Source organism: Rhinatrema bivittatum, chromosome 1 (assembly GCF_901001135.1).
Source record: "Rhinatrema bivittatum chromosome 1, aRhiBiv1.1, whole genome shotgun sequence".
Classification (NCBI taxonomy): domain Eukaryota; kingdom Metazoa; phylum Chordata; class Amphibia; order Gymnophiona; family Rhinatrematidae; genus Rhinatrema; species Rhinatrema bivittatum.
Window position 1 is genome coordinate 86,113,977 of NC_042615.1, and position 19,297 is coordinate 86,133,273.

The following is a 19,297-nucleotide window of genomic DNA, read 5'->3' on the forward strand; positions in this document are numbered from 1 at the left end:
TGCCTGGCGGGCCATCATCTTGTTGTGTTTGAGACATGGTTGTGGACTCTTGGTCATTGTGGCAATGACTCCACCCACAGGGAGGGGCCCCGTGGGGAACCACATCGATAGGCTGACCTTTATAGTAAGCGGACACAGAAGAAAGAAGCTTTATTGTACAGCAACGGTGCTGTCCGAAGAGAGGACAGTGCTTGTAGACTCAGAGTACCTATGCAGTGAATTCCGACCTGACACAGGATATTCAGGTGTTGAGTAGCTCTCACCCAGGCTGAAAAACATAGATCTGGTAGTGGTCCACAGAGCAGGTTAACCCGAGAACCCGGTCCCAGATTATGGCTGATGTAGACAGATTCGGTAGTGGTCTGCAAGCGGAGTATTCCGAGAATCTGGCAGGGTGAAGTAGATAGAGAGTCTGAAGAACTGAGGTACTCACAGGGTTGGTAGCTGTAGTCAAGGTGGTAACCCTCTGTAGAAGACAAGCAAGGTGAAGGAGCCGAGGTCCGTGGTGCAGGATACCCAGGAGAGAGTAGGCCCTCGAGGAGAAAGTACCTAAGGTCGTCCGGCAGGGCACCTGGAGAAAGAACAGACAAAACCCCCGAGAAGCGGGTGTCCTGGGTGTTAGAGCGAGGCAAACCCCGGAGGGTGGATAAATGCAGAAGGGCCCCCGAGGAGCAGGTACCCAGAGCTTCCAGGAATCAGCGACATACCCCGGAGGGTAGGAGGTGTTCCAAGTGGGCAGATTAGAAGCGGTCAGAATTAGCTGGACCATAATCCTTGCTAACTCTGTTGGTCAGTGGATGCTAAGTACACAGAGGTAGGGACGTCATGCGGTGGGGCCGCCCCCGAGGTTCCCGCCATGACGCATTCAAAGGTGTGGGTAGCGCGCACACGCACACCCTAGGAGACCTCAGTAGAAAACATGCCAGTCTGGAGATACTGGAGAGGTCGGAAACCAGCAGCAGAGGCAGCCATCTTTCCCAGAGGAGAGGAGATAGGTAGAAAAGGCAGAGAAGGGGCCTGAAGCCATCTGTGACCGACAAATGCAACAGTACCCCCATTCAAAGGGCCCCCTCCAGGCCCCCTTCCTGGGGGTTTGGGCTTCCGAGGATGCATCTGGTGGAAACAACGTACCATGTCCTTGTCGATGATGTTGACACGTGGTTCCCATGTGTTTTCCTCTGGTCCATAACCCTCCCAGGAGTTGAGATACTCCCAAGTCTTGCCTCTCTTATGAACATCCAAGATGTCATCAACCTTGTATTCAATATCATCTTCAGCATCCAGATTAGTTGGTTCCGGGGTCTTCTTGGAAAACTCAGAAAGAATAAGCGGCTTTAGCAGAGACACATGAAAGGTGTTGTGCATTTTCATGGATGGAGGTAATTTCAGGCTGTACGTCAAATTCCCCAAACATTGGAGAATGGCAAAGGGTCCGACATAGCGAGGTGCAAAACGTGCCAACGGCAGTTTGAGACAGAGAAATTTGGTACTCAACCTTCCTATGGTGAGCATCATAGGTCTTCTTAGCTCTCTGGCCTGCTTTTAGGAGCAGATCTTTTGTTTGTCTCCAGAGTTGTTGTAACTCCACTGCGGTGGTCTGGGCTGCTGATGAAGCCACAGATAAGGGTAGCAGCAGAGGAGAAAGTGGCTGGCGACCATAGTCAACTTGGAATGGAGTGGATCCTGTGGATGTGGCAGGATGAGAATTTATAGTGAATTCTGCCTACAGTAATAGTTCTGCCCAGTCACTTTGTCTTGTATTCACATACGATCACAGAAATTGCTTAAGCGTTCTGTTCATCCTTTTCCGTTTGCCCATTAGACTGTGGGTGATAAGCAGAGGTTAAGTCCAAGGAGATGCCAAACGTTTGACAAAGAGCTCTCCAGAATTTTGCATTGAATTGCACACCTCTGTCAGACAAGATGTGTTTAGGCATCCCATGGAGGCGGAAAATATGCTTGACAGAAAGCTTCGCTAGTTCAGTGGCAGATGGTAGGCCTGGCAAAGCCACAAAATGTGCCATTTTAGAGAAGCAATCAATGGTGACCCAAATTGTATATTTCCCATTGGAGAGTGGTAGATCTACCATGAAATCAGTTGCTATATGTGGAAGAGGTCATAAGAGACCCCAGGACGTCTGGTAGGAGGTTTCTGTTTAGCACAGGTAGCACAGGATGCCACATAGGCTTGCACATCCTCTTTCATTGTTTGCCACCAATAATATCATTGGAGCATGGCAAGTGTATGACTCTGTCCAGGATGGCCGGCCAGGATGGCCGGCCAAGCGGAAATCATGTGCCCATTTTAACAGCTTCTTGCTTAGACTCTGGGCCACAACCATCTTCCCAGGAGGTATAGCATGGGTGGCTGCAAGAACCACCCTCTCGGGATTAATGATATGATGGGGTTCATCAGGCACATCCTCAGGGGAGAAGGATCATGATAGGACATCAGCCCGGACGTTCTTATCTCCTGGACGATATTTGAGTAGGAAATCAAACCTGTTAAAAAAAAAGTGACCATCTTGCCTGGTGGTGATTGAATCGCTGTGCATGTTGGAGATCGTGTTGTGTGTTGTGATCGTGTTGTGATCATGTTATATACTAGAATTTGATGTTCAGCGCCCTCCAGCCAGGGACGCCACTCCTCAAAGGCCAGTTTTATAGCAAGCAGTTCTTTGTCTCCAATTCCATAATTTTTTTCAGCAGTCAAGAACCGCCTTGAGAAGAAGGAACAAGGATGGAGCACATTGGAGTTGCTGTACTGACTTAAGACCATTCCCATGCCGACATCTGAAGCGATGCGGATCTGGATGGTGAAGACACAGCTTTTTTTGGAAGGATTCTTTGAGTGTCAGGAAGGCCGCCACTGCCTCAGGAGATCAGTTGGCGGGATTAGCCCCCTTCTTGGTCATGGTTGTGAGTTGAACCATCAAAGAGGAGTAGTTCTTAATGAAAGAATGGTAGTAGTTTGTGAAGCCCAGGAAGCGGCTTAATGCCTTCAGGCCTGTGGCTTGAGGCCAGTCTCAGATGCTTTCTAATTTCTTGGGATCCATCTGGAAACCCTTTTTAGAAATGATGTACAGACTCCTTATGAAATTCACACTTCTCAAGTTTCGCTTATAGACGATACTCGCGCAACCGTCTCAGGACCTTCTTTATATCCTCCTGGTGTGTTTGCAGATCTTGAGAGAAGATCAGGATGTCATTAAGGTACACCACTACGCACTGATACAGCAGGTCCCGCAAGATATCATTCATCATATTTTGAAACACTGCTGGTGCGTTGCTTAATCCGAAGGGTATGACGAGATACTCGAAGTGTCCATCGCAGGTGTTAAAGGCTGTTTTCCACTCGTCTCCAGAACGGATATGCACCAGGTTATAAGCCCCCTTGAGATCCAATTTAGAGAATATCTTGGCTCCCTGGAGCCTGTCAAATAATTCCGATATTAAAGGTAAGGGATACCGGTCTTTGATAGTAATTTCATTCAGACCTCTGTAATCGATGCAAGAAGAAGGGTACCATCTTTTTTCCCAACGAAGAAAAATCCTGCGCCAGCTGAGCCGGGGATTTAGAAGGTCTGATGAATCCCTTTTGGAGGTTCTCTTGTATATAGGCTGACATAGCCTTAGTCTCTGCTGCCGAGAGAGGGTAGACTCTTCCCTTGGGAGGCTCCAAATTAGGCTTCATGTTCATAGCACAATCAAAAGCCCTGTGAGGTGGTAATACATCTGCTGTTTGTTTCGAGAATACATCCTGGAATGAGGCATATTGAGGAGGTAGGCCAGGTAAAGATATTGGGGAGACTTCTAAAAGGCATCTGCCATGACACCCGGGTCCCCATCGTGATAGTTCCAACATTGCCCAGTTGAACTGTGGCATATGTTCCTGCAGCCAGGGTAGACCGAGCACCACTGGGAGCATGGCCTTCTCCAATACAAGGAAAGAGATTGTCTCAGAATGTAGAGCTCCAGTGCATAGACCTATGGCCTGCATAGTCAGCAAGACCTCCCCAGGAAGTGGTTCTCCGTGTATAGATGATAGTAGCAATGGCATGGCCATAGGCATAGTAGGAATTCGCAGATGTTCCACCAAGCATTTTAAAATAAAATTTCCTCTGGCCCTGGAGTCCATGAGGGCAAGGGTTTGGAATTCAAGACTACCGCAGATAAGTGAGACTGGAAGAGATAATGGAGGAGTGGGTGCAGTTAGACCTAGAAAGAGTCCTCCTGTGGATCCTAGGTCTGCATGTTTCCTGGACAGATGGGACAAGTTTGGATGGCATGGCCGCATTGGTCACAGTACATGCATAGCCCCATGTGCTTGTGAAAACATCTCTCCTTCGAAGTTAAATGGCTACGGCCCAGTTGCATAGGCTCGTCCTATTCAGTAGTAGATGGAGGGCTAGGAGCAGTATGTATGGGTATAGGATGGTTACCTCCCAGGATGTGCTTCTGGAGACTCTTAACCTTCTGAGTCCGGTCTCAAATGTGGTCGTCAATTCTCCCAGCCAATTCTATGAGAGACTATGAGAGACATCAGGAAAATCACGAGCCACCAATTTGTCCTTCAATCGGTAGTTGAGACCCTCCAAGAAAATAGCACGGAGACATCCTAAGTCCTAGTGCAGTTCAGATGCTAAAGTCTTAAATTCAATCACATAGTCTGATAATGACTTGTTACCTTGCTGGAGATGTAGCAGGGTAGATCCTGCAATGGTTACATGAACTGGGTCATCAAATAAAGACTTGAAGAGATCCAGGAAGCCAGTCAAGTCATTCAAAATCGGGTCACCGTGTTCCCATAGTGGTGAAGCCCAGGCCAGGGCTCTTCTATCAAGTAGTGATAAGATATAGGTGGTCTTGGACATCGCTGTGGGGAAGTAGTTAGGCTGCAAAGAGAAATGTATACTACATTGGTTAATAAAACCTCTGCACATCCGTGCTTCCCCCGTGAAGCGTGTAGGAGTAGATAGGGGTACAGTAGTCTTGACAGTCACTACTGGAGGTACTAGTTCTTTTACTGGAACTGTCAGGGCATTCAGTTGAGCATGTAACTGATTGAAGGCAGCAGCCAGATTTTCCAAAGACTTTTGATGCTCGGTGATCCACTGGGCCAGACCAGGAATGGCCTGTAGGGCTGTGAGCTGAGCCGAGTCCATGGAGTTTGCAATCTGTTGTGTTGGAGGCATGGTTGTGGACTCTTGGTCGTTGTGGTGATGACTCCTCCCATGGAGAAGGGCCCCTTGGGGAACCACAACTATAGGCTGATCTCTATAGTAAGCAGACACAGAAGAAAGAAGCTTTATTGTACAGCAACGATGCTGTCTGAGGAGCGGACAGTGCTTGTAGACTCGGAGTACCTCTGCAGTGAATTCCAACCTGACACAGGATATTCAGGTGTTGAGTAGCTCTTACCCAGGCTGAAAGACGTAGGTCCAATAGTGGTCCACAGAGTGGGATAACCCGAGAACCCAGTCCCAGCAGTATGGCTGATGTAGACAGATCCAGTAGTGGTCCGCAAGCGGAGTATGCCAAGAATCTGGCAGGGTGAAGTAGAAAGAGAGTCTAAAGAGCTGAGGTACTCACAGGGTTGGTAGCTGTAGTCAAGGTGGTAACTTCCTCTGTAGAAGACAAGCAAGGTGAAGGACTCGAGGTCCGTGGTGCAAGATACCCAGGAGAGAGTAGGCCCTCGAGGAGTAGGTACCTAAGGTCGTCCGGCAGGGCACCTGGAGAAAGAACAGACAAGACCCCCGAGAAGCGGGTGTCCTAGGTGGTAGAGCAAGGCAAACCCTGGAGGATGGATAGAAACAGAAGGGCCCCCGAGGAGCGGGTACCCAGAGCTTCCAGGAATCAGCGACATACCCCGAGGGTAGTAGGAGGTGTTCCAAGCGGGCAGCTTAGAAGCAGTCAGAATTAGATGGACCGTAATCCTTGCTAACTCGTAGCACTGTTGGTCAGCAGAGGCTAAATATCTAGAGGTAGTGATGTCATGCGATGAGGCCACCCCCGAGGTTCCCACCATGACGCATTAAAAGGAGCGGGTAGCGCGCACACACACACACCCTAGGAGGCCTCAGGTGAAAACATGGCAAACGCAATTGCCCATCAGCTGTGCCTTAGACCATTCACTAAGGCCTTCTGCTCGGTGTAAGCCATCTCAGTCATTATAATTGATGTGTTATAGTTACTGAGTTACCTTTCTTCTTCTGGCTTCTTCTTCTTCCTAGTTCCATTACCCTTGTTTTATTGTAACTTTTTGCCTCTTCTTCTATGTTAAAGTTAATGTTAATACCCCCGGTTCTTTGTAAACCGATAAGTTATGATCTGTATCATGAATGTTGGTATAAAAAAGTTCTAAATAAATAAATAAATACATAAATATATGGGTACTATAACTATTAGAGATGAATCAAAGAAGGCCCCTTGGTATATGGAAGAATTAATTTTATTGTGGAAGTCGTTAAGGCAAGCTAAAAGAAAATGGAGAAAGGTGGAAATGGGATAGATGAAGAGCATTATTTGAATTGCTACGAGATTATAGAAGTAGTTGTAAGCATGCAAAAAGGTATTACTATACACAATGCTTAGAAAAATCCCTGAATCGTCCACTTGAATTGTTCCATGTAGTGAAAACATTGACAGTGAAAGTTTTCCTCATTGTAAGATGTTAGCAAAAGCAATTTGAAGAAAAGGTTTTGAAACTTCGTTGTCATTTTGCATTAACAGCTCCTGTTATAGAAAACATTTCAAATAGATGGGATGGATGTGAAATGGCCAGAGTTTAGGCAGATGACTATGGGTGAGGTAAAAAAGATTATAAGCAAACTATGTTCCACCAGTTCTAAATTTGACACTTGTCCTTTTCGTTATGTAAGATCCATGAAGGATCCATTGTTCACTACTGTCTAAACAATAGTAAATCAGCCTTTATGTGAGGGGATAGTACCTGAATATTTGAAACTGGCCACTGTGTCTAATCTGCCAACCTTAGCAAAGATACTTGAGAAATATGTGTCGTACCAATTGGATGAGTTTATGTAACAGCTTACAATTTTCGATGATAACAAATTTGGGTTCAGAAAAGGGCATAATACAGAATTATTATTATTTATGAATAAACAAGCCGTAAAGCCCGTTAAAACGGGCTACATCCCTCTGTCTCTCACCTCCCCCTCATTCTCTCTCCCCTCACTCTTCACCACCCCCCTCCCCCACCCACTCCTCTCCACCCTCCCTCTCCTCTCACTCAGTCCCCCCTCTCCCTCACTCCCTCCCACTCAGTCCCCCCTCTCCCTCCCTCCCACTCACTCAGTCCCCCTCTCCCTCCCTCCCACTCACTCAGTCAGTCCCCCTCTCCCTCCCTCCCACTCACTCAGTCCCCCTCTCCCTCCCTTCACCCACCTCCATTTCCTCCCGGCGCCGTAAGCGCGACTTCCCGCAACCCTCACCGGCTCCATTAACTCCTCCCGCTCCTGCCGGCAGATCTCGGGGGGGGGTCACTCCCGCGCGCGCGGCAGTGACCCCCCCGAGATCTGCCGGCAGATCTGGGGAGGAGAAGTAGCGGCACCGCGCGGCGCGCGGTGCCGCTACTTCTCCTCCCGCTCCTGCCGGCAGATCTCGGGGGGGGGGGGGGCGGGAGTGACACCCCCCCCCGAGATCTGCCGGCAGATCTCGGTGGGGGGGGCGCGGGAGTGACACCCCCCCCCCCGAGATCTGCCGGCAGATCTGGGGAGGAGAAGCAGCGGCACCGCGCGCGCGCGTGGCGCCGCTGCTTCTCCTGTGGCCCCACCGCCATTTTTTTTTCTGATCGACATCCTTGCCCGCACATGCGCAGTAGAGCTGCGCTCTACTGCGCATTTGCGGGCTGTCGGTCACAGGCCATTTATAAGGTAGATTGTACTGTTATATCGAAAAGGGGGGAACTGGATTATTAATACAATTAGATGTGTCTGTGGCATTCAACACTATGGATTGTGATATGTTGTTAGGAAGACTGAGGGAAGTGCATAAGTGTTTGAATGCTTCAAGTCTTTTTTGGTGGGAAGAAAACAGAGAGTATAATTGGGTCAGAATTATTCCTCTTGGAACGTTTTGCAGTCAGGGGTGCCTCAGGATTTAACCCTTTCAGCAGTGCTATTTAATATTTATTTAGCACCAACTGGGACATATTTTAAAAATGTAGGTATTGTGTATTTCATCTGTACAGATGACATACAGCTATTCATCCCAAAGGAGACTGATGGCTCTATTAATTTTCCCTTCTTAAATAATTGTTTGAATGGAATTACAAACTAGTTGGGAGTGTGAGGGTTGTTGTTAAATATAGCCAAAACAAAATCATTGTGGATTAGTAAAACTGAACCACAAGCAGTTACATAGATTACTTATGAAGATCAGGGGCATATTGTGGGAAAATAGTGGCCCGGGGGGATTTTTCTCCATACTGGCCCATGGGTAACCAATTACACATACAATTTGGTGAGTAACCACATACAGAATAAAGGGACCATAAAATATACACAGAAATGCACAGACAAACTAACTGGAAATCACATCAAGTTAGACTGTCTGTAATGCAGCAATGGGAAAACAGGAAATATCATCATTACTCATAAAACATCAAACAATAAAATCAAGAACTATAAAACATCAATCACAATAGGAAAATCATACTAAAAATATATATTTCAAAACTGCTGATGAATAGAACCTCCAGTAATTTAACTCATATACAAATTTTTGAAAATTTCCCTAATACCAATAAAATATTTCAAAAACAGCAGACATCAAATGATAATCAATAATTAAAACTAATAAGGATAGAAAAAAATCCCCGGTTCTCCATACCTGGGAACTTTTAATTCTAGTCACCTTGAGATGGTCATGAATTAGTTGTTCTCTAGCACAGTGGTTCTCAACCTTTTTTCTGTCGGGACACACCTGACTGATGGCTCTTACATGCGTGACACACTGAACACATGACCATCATAGGGCTAAATGTAAAAAGTACAGTTTGCATCCACAGGAACCCCCCTGACCCACAATTATGGAGGTAAAGCAGAATTATGATATTCCCCGTACAACTCACCTTACGAAAAATATATTCTGGTTCTAGTACTAGCAACACAAACTCCAACTACCAGGCCCAATACCCCTACTTATGAAAAGACAGAAGTTTATCACTATTGCATGTCCTCTTGAGAAAATACAACAAATAAGACTGATACAGTAAAATACCTCACCTCGGTCACATACATAGAATCAACTTAACAAACCACCAGGATCTGCAGTAATGCACATAAACTAATCCACACACAATTACACTTGTATTATGGAATGCACTCAAACAGTAACAACCCTATCTATGAAAAGGCAACACTACAAATATTAAATCAGGCCATAAACACCAATACACCTCCTATTAGGAAAACAGAACTAGCCAAGCAGCTATAGATCCCAACACAGAAATAATTGTATACTAATAAGCAGAATAAATGTTTCACAACAACTATGAACAGAATAATATCCAACAATTAAAACTCATAAAGGGGCGGATTTTAAAAGGCGTGCGAATAGCCTACTTTTGTTTGCGCTCCAGGCGCAAACAAAAGTACGCTGGATTTTAGTAGATACGCGCGGAGCCGCGCGTATCTGCTAAAATCCTGGATCGGCGCGCGCAAGGCTATCAATTGGGGCGGATTTTAAAAGGCGCGCGAATAGCCTACTTTTGTTTGCGCTCCAGGTGCAAACAAAAGTACGCTGGATTTTAGTAGATACGCGCGGAGCCGCGTGTATCTGCTAAAAACCTGGATCGGCGCGCACAAGGCTATGGATTTTGTATAGCCGGCGCGCGCCGAGCCGCGCAGCCTACCCCCATTCCCTCCAAGGCCGCTCCGAAATCGGAGCGGCCTCGGAGGGAACTTTCCTTTGCCCTCCCCTCACCTTCCCCTCCCTTCCCCTACCTAACCCACCCGCCCGGCCCTGTCTAAACCCCCCCCTTACCTTTGTCGGGGGATTTACGCCTCCCAGAGGGAGGCGTAAATCCCCGTGCGCCAGCGGGCCTCCTGCGCGCTGGGCCGCGACCTGGGGGCGGGTACGGAGGGCACGGCCACGCCCCCGGACCGCCCCGGGCCGTAGCCACGCCCCTGTACCCGCCCCCAAAACGCTGCCAACACGCCCCCCTAAACGCCGCGACGACCGGGCCCGCCCCCCGACACGCCCCCCTCGGAGAACCCCGGGACTTATGCGAGTCCCGGGGCTCTGCGCGCGCCGGGAGGCCTATGTAAAATAGGCTTCCCGGCGCGCAGGGCCCTGCTCGCGTAAATCCGCCCGGTTTTGGGCGGATTTACGCGAGCAGGGCTCTGAAAATCTGCCCCTGAATGTATTTAAAATTCTCCAAACACCAATAAAATATTTCAAACAGCAGACACATCACATAATATTCAGTAATTAAAATGGTAGTCAATCAAGAAAAATGAACTTAAAAAGCCACCTTGACTTACCCTCTCCAGCAGTTCTCCTACTCCTTTCCCTTGCAGGCCACACCAGAAGCAGCAGTAGCTGCTAAAGCTGTCCTCACGGTCCTCTTCCTTAGGGACCACAACCAGTCTCTTCTCTCTCTCTCTCTCTCTCTCACACACACACACACACCAGTCACACCCTCAGGACCAGTTTCTGTCTCTCACATACCAATCGTCTCCCCAACCAGTCTCTTTCTCTCACCACACACAAGCACATACATACCAATCATATCCCTCATCAGTCTCTCTCACACATACACACGTCACCTCTCTGGCCAGTATCTCTCAATCACACAATGCTCTCGTTCTCTCTTACTTACACATAGGCTTTCAATCACACACATGCTCTATTTCACTTACACACAAGCTCTCAATCACACACATGTTCTATCTCACTTACAAATAGGTTCAATCACACACATGCCCTCTCTCACAGCCACAAGCCAGCCAAAAACATGTTCCATCTCTCTCGCACACACACATTTGACATACAGAAGCACCCTCCCTGTCTCACATATACACCACACACACATACAGAAGCACCCTTCCTGTCTCACATACACATTACACTCTCACAGAAGCACCTTGCTTTCAGACTTGCAGCATTTTTCACTTTTACTAAAAGTGAAAGTGATGCTCCCAACCGTTAAATAAGAAAACCACATTGCTGTCAGAAGGTAAAATGACATCCTTCCTTCAGGTTCTGTCCACCCAAGGGACAGCCACCCACACCATACAGCTTCTCTTGTTTTATGATTTCAGGCAATAAAGCAAGTGTCTTTCTTCAAACTATCAGTTGTATGATTATTCATGTGGGAGATATGGAACAGAAAGACATCCCTAGTCAGCTTCCCTTTGAAATGGGAAGATTCCAGTCTTAGTCATTTAAAAATATACATTTTCTAAAGGCTTAAAATAAAAAAAAAGCAAAACCATTTCAGATTGGAACTATTCTAGTCTTCATGCTTAAATAATGCTTCAAAAAACCCCAAACAAACCCCACCTGGCATCAGTATCTTAAATTTTTGATTTTGCTGAAATGAACATTTTAAATACTTTAATTTTTTAATTTTTTTTTTTGCTTTAGTATTTGTCTCTACCCACTTTGTTAAATTTTATTTTCCAGAAGAGGGATGCTTAAAATTCAGTAATTTCATCCTTCATCCAACTTTTCAAAAGTTGCGCTACCAGTACAAAAGTTGAGGTATATGTATTATCACATTTCATTTTTTTAAACTGGCAGATTCCTTTCTCACATACATATCACATACACACACACAGAAGCACCATTCCTTTCTCACATACTCACCACATACACACCACATCTCACATACACACAGAAAGAAGATCGTCGCAGCCGGTCTAGCTGATCCCGTGGCCGAAGAAAAGAAGATCAGTGCAGCTGGAGACCATGCGCTGAGACTTAGGGGGCGCCACGACAGGCAGCCAGCCCTCAACTCGCCCTGCCTCCCCCCCCACAATGCCACCCTACCGACACCCCCCTGGTGGTCCAGCGGAGGGCCCGGGAGTGATCTGCCACTCCCGGGCCCTCGGCTACCACTAAGCAAAATGGCCCCGGTGAACTTTAGACCCACCATGTGACAGGGGCCAACCAATGGCACCGGTAGCCCCTGTCACATGGTAGGGGCTGAAGGCTACCGGCACCATTGGTTGGCCCCTGTCACATGGTGGGTCTAAAGGTCACTGGCGCCATTTTGCTTAGTGGTAGCCGAGGCCCCGGGAGCGGCAGATCACTCCCGGGCCCTCCACTGGACCACCAGGGGGGGTGTCGAGAGGGTGGAACTGGGAGGGGAGGCAGAGCGAATTGGGGGCTGGCAGAATATAGAAAGGGCACTTTTTGCCCTTTCAAAATTCTGCCACCTGCCGCAGCGCCCCCTAAGTCTCGACGCCCTAGGCACAGGTTGCTGCGACCAACACCTATCATGTGATTGGGGTGACCGGCCCACCGGGGCATGCCCGAAGCCCCGATAGGCCAATCCATCCTGATGAAGATGATATAAGACAAGCGGCGCAGGTTCATCCTGCGCCGCGCATATAACATGGGGAAATCGCGCGAAACAGAGCCACGGGTAAGAGCAGGGGGAGGGGAGGGGGAGGGGATAGCAAAGGCAAGGCGGGAAAAGGAAGGAGAATCGAAGGGGGAGGGGAGGGCAGTGGACTCGGTGGTCACCGATGAGTTTGAATGTTAGCCTCCCATTGGTCAGAGCCCGGTGATGCAGGGCAAGCAGCAGCCAGAGCTAGAGAGCAGCTAGGAAAGATAGGAGCGCACGAGTTGTTGTGAGGTTTTTATCCGACACTTCAAAAAAAATATATATATATAATAATAATAACTTTAGATACACGATGTGCAAAAGTGGCGATAGAGGCGGTGGGTTGGGGCCTAGCGGGGTCCTGATAAAGAAACGGGGATGCCGGGGCGCAGTAGCGGCGCTTTTCTCCAGGTCGGCGGCAGTAAGGGCGGCAATACCCCCCCCCCCCCCCCCTCTCTGTTACTCCAGAGACACAGCAGGGAGCACCTCGGGCAAAAGTGGGCTGGAGGTGAGGCCCAGTGAGGGAGGAGAGCCAGCGCAGGGAGACGCCACGTCCTGGCAGATAAACCCCTTGATTTGTCCTTAGACACTCCAGGGAGGGAGGCGGGTATGCCACAGAGCCCTGAGGAAGCAGAAAAGACCCGCAGCACCACCATAGGGTGCAAAACACCAATGGTGGCAGAAGAGGAGTCGAGCAAGGCAGAAGATGCGGGTGCGGAAAATGTCATGAGAGTGAAAGAGGTCACGAGAGGAAGGGCAGACAGGTGACAGACGGAGTTGCAGGGGACCTGCTTACCAGAATACGGTGTGCGGAGAGGACGGCCGAGAGGAGAGGAAGAGAGACCCAGTCGAGGGGACGCAGGACGAGGCCAGAGCAGATGTCATCATGGAGCGAGGATACGGGGGAACCAGAACAGAGACCAAGGCAGAGGAGCGGCCAGCATGGCATGTGGTGAATGCGGGCACAGGCAAGCAAGCCTGGTGCATACGTCCAGAGGGATTACAAGTAGTGCTGAGTAAGTGATGCACTCTGCTAGCCGCTGTGTAGGGCAGGGATTCGGGGGATGACCTGCATGGTCATCGGGATGGGAGGGGAGTCAGGTGCAGGGGCTAAATAAGTCAGACGAGACAAGGGACAGGGCAGAGCTGGGCACTATGGGCATATATGGGAGGTTGTGGGAAAGCTCAGGGAGGCGAATTACAAGCGAAGATTGGGATGGGTACTGCGGCCGGTCTTTTTGTCCTTGCAGGAGCAGAAGAGCAGGAGTATCCAAGGGAAGAGGCCTTGGGAGAGAGCCGCAGTGTGTGGTTTTTCGGGACAGAGGCGGAAGAGAGGCAGCGACGAGCAGATCAACCAGCAGGGAGGAAGGAAAAGCAGGGGAGGGCTCCATACCTAAGAGGTGGAGGAAAGGTTCTAAGAAAAGGAGAGGTACTTCATCCAGTTCCTCCTCAGATAGCAATTCTTCGACAGAGTCTTCTTCGGATTCCAGTACCACGGGAAGAGTTGAGAATAGTGGGTTCAGGCCAAGCCAGAATATGGGACACCCAGCGCTGGCATCGTTGACAGAGTTGTGAGAAGGGGTACCCAGTAAATTGCGTAACCGAATCCGGAGGAGAAGATATGTGAACATATTTAGACTATTGGAAGGTCGAAGGGAGGTGGGGGTGGGGGCGTAAAAATGGGAAGAGGAAGGGTAACAAGAAGAAGAGAGAGAGAGATTTGGGGATCATCCTTAACTGGATGCGGGTTTCTTACGGCTTGCCAGCGTAGTGGGACATTACCAGCCGGAGCAACATGGGGTGCTTTTAGCATACGGAGACAGCATCCTCAGGGCTTTTAAGGATTACAAAGGTTGGTCATGGCTCAACTATGACGAAAAGTTCAGGGAAAAGATGGCGGGGAATAAATTCATGTCCTGGGGCACGCAGAACATTAACCTTTGGCTTACTCAGATGACGAATAAGAGCACTAAGCAAGCAAAAACAGAGTCGGGGACGACAGGAGGATTTGGAGTAGGAACAGGAAGTTTAAGTGGTAACGCATGGGGGGATAAGGGGTTGGGGGGTAGTGGCTTGGTGGGAAAGGAGAAAAAAGTAGCGGCGGTAAGTAATGATGTTTGTTGGAGATTTAACAAAGCTACATGTTTATTCCCCAAGTGCAAGTTCAGACATGCTTGTGCGGCTTGCAATGGCACCCATCCCAGTTCAAAATGCACACAGGTTAACGCCAAAGTGCACATGAAGGGAGAAAAAATGTAAGGGCCATCCGCTGGCAGAATGCCGCAATGATAAGGCCAGTGGGTGCAGGTATATGGGGTTAGGAGGGTAATAGTAGATAAAGGGGACACAGGGATCACCAGGTTTGGTTTGCTTTACCACGATAAGGAATAGTGGGAGGTGGGGGAGAGGAAGGGGCTAAGGGGCAGGCAGCAGGTTAGTAATTATGGGAGCTCTGAACACAGCAAGATTACAGGTATGGTGCTGAGTTGCCGGAGATTAATGGGTTTTTTGCTATGCGTGATCTTAGTTTGCAAAAAAAAAAAAAGACGAAGCAAAGGATACAAGCACAGTCTCTATTCCGAGGTGCAGATTGCCTTATTGTTGGCCCGAAAGCATGGGTGGGGTGGGGCTAGTAGACCAAGGGACTAAGGGAGGTGTTGGCAATGGGGGTGGGAGGGCTCGAGGGGAGATCGGGTGTAGCCAAGGGAACAGGTGAGGCTGATGCCTTGTTTGTTTCACGAAGGTTTGATGTCCACAAGGCTTGGGGCCGCCAACAAATCTTTTCAAGGACCAAAGGAGGATGAGGAGTGGGTGTTGATTCAGAGCTCCTGGGAACCGAACACGTGGATGGCATATTTAAAGGGAAACGCAGCGGTGATGGTTTATTTGCTGAAATTTGGGTGGGATGGAAGACAGGTGTCAGACAGTATGTTAGTTCGTTTTGTGTTGTGGGCAAAGCAAGCAGGTTAATCAGTCGCCTCGGTCAGAGTGCACTTGGCCGGTTTCTCATTTTTCCAAAAGATAAAAGGTTGGGGAAACCCGACCAGTATTTTTCAGATGAGACGGGTACTTGGCAACTAGCAAGGGGGGGGGGGGGGGGGGGGGAGAACACAAGGACACAAGGTTACCAATTCGATATGAGTATTTGATCAGGGTGTCGTCTCAACTCCCAAAAGTCTGTGGGTCATGGTTTGAAGTGGCTTTATTCCGAGTGGGCGTTCTTCAGTGCCATGCGGATCAGTGAGTTGGTGGCAAAATTGCAGTGGAGTGCGAAGGAACCGGGAATCACCGTACAATGCGTGAGGGTTTCAACGGCGACGGTGACATTGTTTCTCCCAAGGTCCAAGACAGATCAAAAAGGGAAGGGTACATTCATTAAATTGTTACCAGCTGAGTGTGCAGCAGTGTGTCCAGTGCAGCCCACAGCACAATATTTGGGGAGAAGTCCGGAAGTGGAGGGTGCCTTCCTCATGCACGAATATGGAGCAGCGCTAACAAAATATCAGTTTGCCCAGGTGTTAAGCATGGCAGTCAGCAAGGACGGCCAAGATCCGAAGCAATATAGCTTGCACTCTTTCCACATAGGAGCGGCTACGTCTGCCACCGAAGCGGGTGTATCAGCAGCAAGGATTCAAAGCATAGGATGGAGGAAGTCCAATGCCTTTCAGACATACATCAGAGTAGGGGGGGAGGGATGGTCAGTAGGGTGACAACTAAAGGGGAAAGAAAAGGGTGGGGGGGAGCGGGGGAGGCGGGGTTCAGAGTACATGCACTAACTGGTTTATCTTCTGTTTTCAGAGCTATGGGGGAGAAAGCGGGGGACCAGATGTGCCTGGATCGTGGGTCATTCGTTTATCCACAGAGCACAGAGAAGAGCTTTGAAATGCCCGTATGGGGAGAACTTGGACCTGGAGCGCATGGGATGGCAACTGGCGTGGTTCAGTTGGCAGGGCATGCAGTGGGATGATCTCTTGCCGTTTCTACAAGAGACAATCAAAATGTGGGGAATTCCCAACATTTTGCTTATTCATCTAGGGGGTAATGATATCAGCTCCAAAAGGTGCCGAGCATTACTCACGTGTATCAAGAAGGACCTAGCCCAGGTTATGATTAGATGGCCACAGGTGCGGGTGGGATGGTCGGGCATTATAGTCCGGTTACGAAACAAGTAGGAGATGATTTGGAATTCGGGGGTGAAGAAATTAAATAGGCAAATGGGGAAATGGATGGGATGGGAGGGGGGATTTTGGATTAGACACCCATGGTCCTGGGAGGTAGAGGCAGGATTATTTAGTGGGGACAGGGTTCATCTCTCAGAAGTGGGGATGGACTTGTTTAATAACTCCCTGCAAGAGGGTTTAGAGAAAGAAATTAGCAAGCGGTAAGCGGCCGCAGTGGGGGAACAAGCCGGCAACGTTGGCTTGTTTAGTGGAGAAAAACCCAAGCCCATGTTATGTTGTAATGCTGGGGGGGGGGGGGGTTAGTTGGTGAAGGGGGGGAGTGCCTCTTGTAGTTGGGGGGGCTGCTACATGGGATGACTGTAGAATCAAGGGGCTAAAGTGCACGGTAGAGCTTGCTCTCGCTGGTTCAAGGCGGAGCAATTGGGAAAGGGGGAGGGGCTGATCCACCACTGGGGTCAGGGAGGTGGAGGAGAAAGGAAAGGGGGGCAGGAAGGGTGGGGGTATTTCGGGGAGGGGCATGTTTTATGAGTTAAAGTTGATTGTAAGGGCTCGGGTTAGTTTGTTAATACACTGCGGCCTATTTTAAACCCAAACGGTTGTCAAGTGTTTGCTTGGGGGGTTGCATGGGACAGCAAGTGAGCGCAGTGTCTTTCCTCCCTATGTTAATTAGAAATACAGTTGGAGGCCAGAAATCTAGGATTATAACTGGATTCTATATTTAACTTGGAACCTCGTGTTAGGTCGGTTGCTAAGTCACATTTTTTAAACTAAAACTGTTAAAGCCTTTAAAAGTTATCTTGCCATTTAATCTATTTAGATCTGTTCTTCAGTCACTTATACTTGGTCAGCTGGATTATTGTAACAGTACATGGGCTGGTCTTCCAGAGAAATTGTTCTGAGCCCTCCAGCATGCTGCTGTCAGATTAATCAGTAGAAAGTTATGTGTAGGAAGTTATTAAAACTTCCATCAAATAGAGATTATAGTTAAGAAATGATCTAGAGGAGATCTACTTCATATGCCTCTCCCTCTTTGTGGAATGCCCTCCCAAGGGAACTAAGGCAGAAAAAGGATTTAAATAAATTTGGAAAAGGGCTGAAAGCATTTTTGTTTAAAAATTATTTTGTTTAAAAAATCTATTGTGCTTAATATTAACAATTTTGAATTTTAGAATCAAAGAACCGAATTTTAAAATCATTACTCATGCTAAAAAGCCCATATCTACGAGTATCTGGGCCACGTGCAAGCGAAACATATTTTAAAAGCCGGTAATTATGCATGCATGAGTTTTTAAAAAAGAGGCGGAAAAGGGGTGGAGTTAGGGGCAGGGAACGGGCGTGCTAGGGCAGGCCCAGGAGTAACGGATATAACTCCGTCTTTTAAAACCATAGGCCACAGCGCACGGTGGCTTGTTAACCGTGTCACTCTACTGCTGCTCTTGATGAGGAGCAAGTCTGCAGATCTCACATTTTTTGGGCTTACACAAAAGGGTGAGAGGTCTGGGACAACTGGGGGGGAGTGCAAGATGAAGAATCAGAAGGGTCTCGATGACCTTGAAGTAGACTGGGCAAACTGGTGGACTAATTGGAAAAACTGGGAATGTCCCTCACTCAAGCATGTTTTAAAATCTGCTTATATACAACATGTTAAATCCGACAAAGTCTTATGGAAGATACGCAAAGTAGGTACACTCGAATAACCTCTTAAAATTAGGAGCATACTTATGTGTGGTAGGTGTATTTTAAATCTTATGCAGAAATACACATACATGATTTTAAAATTCCAGCGTATGTTCACTCACTCACCCATACGCGCATGTAAGGGTGCCTTCTTGCTCTTTTTAAATTAGCCTGATCATGTTGTATTGATTTTATACATCAGTTTTGATTGTGTTTTAATGTAAAATGTATATACAGTATGTTTTATGTTTATGAGTGTTGTAGTTGTTACCTGCACTGAACTATTGTTTAGGAGGGAGCAGAACAGAAGAATATCAAATAAATAATAAATAAAATAAATAAAACAAACACTGCCCATCATCCTGCTTAAAATCATCCCTACAGTAAAACTTGGTGGTGGCAGCATTGTGTTGTGGGGAAGCTTTGCAGCAGTGGAGACAGGGAGGCTTCTGAAGATCAAGGAAAAGATGGACGGTAAAGTATAGACAGATCCTGGAGGAAAACCTGTTCCAGTCTGCCACTCATCTGAGACTAAGGAATTAGGGATGTGAATCGTTTTTTGACGATTTAAAATATTGTCCAATATATTTTAAATCGTCAAAAATCGTTAGAGGCGATATATAATAGGAATTCCCCCGATTTATCGTCAAAAATCATAAATCGGGGGAAGGGGGAGGGCGGGAAAACCGGCACACTAAAACAACCCTAAAACCCACCCCGACCCTTTAAAATAAATCCCCCACCCTCCCGAACCCCCCAAAATGTCTTAAATTACCTGGGGTCCAGTGGGGGGGGGGGGTGTCCCGGTGTCATCTTCCACTCTCGGGCCACGGGTGCGTTGACAGAAATGGCGCCGGCGCTA

The 19,297-nt window shown here is 48.1% G+C and overlaps 1 protein-coding gene across 1 annotated transcript in view; it reads right to left on the reverse strand.

The window, feature by feature from the left end:
• The window catches only part of DDX60 (DExD/H-box helicase 60), a 444,355-nt gene that overhangs the window by 227,452 nt on the left and 197,606 nt on the right, over positions 1–19,297 (reverse strand).